Raw genomic sequence first — 2,660 nt, forward strand, 5'->3', positions numbered from 1 at the left:
CCGTAGAGTCAAGTTAGGATTATTATATAAAGTCTTATCTGGTTTTCAACGGAACTTTAAGAAATTAATGTCGAGATATGCGGGGTAATTTGATACATGTTTCAGAGTTGAAGATTTCAACGCAAAATGTGACTTATTTATTTCATATTATGAATTTAATAGGCAATGAATATACATATTTCACGCTCATCAAAGTTTTTAAAGATTAGGAACATTTTATAACTTTTGGAAATTAACCTATAACAATTTGTCACATACTTTTTGCTCTTTCAGACATTGGGTATAATGCTTTTGGGAAAAGTCTAAAATAGCTGTATTTGATTTCTTATAAGATATATATTGCAATATAGTTTCCAGGGGCTTTCATTCATTCATTCATTTCATTGGGAGAATTTCCGAAATTTGAAACAATAGTAATTTCTACCATACAATTCATTTGAATGTATTTATTTGATCATTCTAAATTGGTTTTTTGAAACAAAATTTATTTTAAAATTTTGGTGGCATCCCCATCATCCGTATTTTTTCCTTAGCATATGCTAATACTGTTAATATAGTAAAAAAATTATTTATTGTTAATTGATGTAGAAGGTTTGGATCTCCCATGTTACCAGTATCTTTATTCAATCAAAGAGGGACTATGTTTCTCAGCTTAAACTTTAAACGGTCTTTTTATTTGAAGATTTTTTGGGGGGCTTGTCTTCTTACCCCCCCCCTCCCTTTTTACTTAACAGTTCACCGAAGGCTGGCTATCGGGGTACATCAGTATGACTGACTGTGAATTAAAATTAAAATGGCTAAATACACTCTTTACGTTTTAAATTATGGTATATATTTTCAGGGGAAAAAAATAGCGCTTATAAGAACGGTAATTACTATATGTGCAAAGACCTCTCATTCGCTCGTCTCTCTCTCTCTCTCTCTCTCTCTCTCTCTCCGAAAAAAATATAAAAGTATAGAATATACCTTTTAATATTTAGACTTCTTAACATGAATTCAAATTTAAGCATTTGTACATTGCTCAGAAAACAAATATGCAGCATCTTTAATTTTTTCATGCATAGACATCGTTTAAATCGCTGTTCCAGAGCTAGCAATGTGCATGTCCAATGTCCCGTATATCAACATCAAATTAAATACTAAAATAAGATTATCAATAAATTTACGTACTAAATTGTAATAATATCATATTCCTTTTAAAAAATGTCCGCATAAAGTTTCAAATTTTTGTTACACTTGAAAATCAATTTTATTTTTTGTTTACAAAATGCGGTCAACAAAAATTACTTCCGTGTTTACAATACCGCGACTTTGACGTCGTTTTCTGAGCAATGTGCCGTCAAAAGATAAGGGCCCTTTTCTCATGACGGCAGTCAATTGACTCTTGATTAACGAGACAAAATTTTCACGAATTCTGGTTATTGCTCTATATAATCTTACGGAATACTATTATGCGCGAGAATTTAAACGTTCGCGAGCATACAGTCTCGCGTAATTACGCGAAAATAAAGTTCTCGCGAATAAAAAGTGATTTACAGTATAACATGTGATTCAAGGTTTCCTGAACTCTTAAAAGCATGCATACAAATGGTCTACGCCTTAGATGATAAAAAAAAAACATTGGCATAAAAGGAAACAAGAGGCTCATGGGGCACATCGCTTACCTGAGTAACTTTGGTGATGCAGTTCTTTACCAGATTTCCCCTCTTCTTACATCTATTGTGGACCCCTAACCCCTCCAAACCCCATCTTGATTTTAATAATTTAGAATCTACACTACCCCAGGATGCTTCCACATAAGTTTCAGCTTCTTCCTGGCCCATTGTTGCTTGATAAGAAGATTTTTCCAATATATTTTCATATAAAACTAGGACTCCCTATTGCTCCCCTACCCCCAGGGGTCATGATTTTAACAATTTAGAATCTACACTATCCCCAGGACCCTTCCACATAAGTTTCAGCTTTCCTGGCCCACTGGTTCCTAAGAAGATTTTTAAAGATGTTTCCTATATGTTTCTATGTAAAACTTGAATTCCCTATTCTGGCCCCGCCCTACCCCTGGGGGTCTTGATTTTTACCATTTAGAATCTACACTACCCCAGGACCCTTCCACATAAGTTTCAGCTTTTCTGGAACACTGTTTCTTGAGAAGAAGATTTTTTATAAAGATTTTTCTTATATATTTTCTATGTAAAACTTGGATTCCATATTGTGGCCCCTCCCTACCCCTGTGGGTCATGATTTTTACAATTTAGAATCTACACTTCCCAGAATCCTTCCACATAAGTTTCAGTTTTTCTGGCCCTGTGGTTCTTAAAGATAATATTCTTAATGACCACACCCTATTTTTGTATTTTTTTGATTATCTCCCCTTGGAAGAGGACCTGGCCCTTTATTTTAACAATTTAAATTCCCCTTCACCCAAGGATGCTTTGTACCAAGTTTGGTTAAAATTGGCCCAGTGCTTCTCGAGAAGAAGTTGAAAATGAGAAAAGTTAACAGACAGACGGACAGACAAACGGACAGCTGGACGACGGACAATGGGTGATCAGAAAAGCTAACCTGAGCTTTCAGCTCAGGTGAGCTAAAAACTATACAGCCAAGCAATAACAGCTTTTGTAATAGGATAATTTATAAATACAGCTGCAAGTCAAAAAGTG

The sequence above is a fragment of the Saccostrea cucullata genome, unplaced genomic scaffold, assembly GCF_032062105.1.
Source record: "Saccostrea cucullata isolate Sc308-1 unplaced genomic scaffold, CSIRO_AGI_Scuc_v1 ctg13233, whole genome shotgun sequence".
Taxonomy (NCBI): domain Eukaryota; kingdom Metazoa; phylum Mollusca; class Bivalvia; order Ostreida; family Ostreidae; genus Saccostrea; species Saccostrea cuccullata.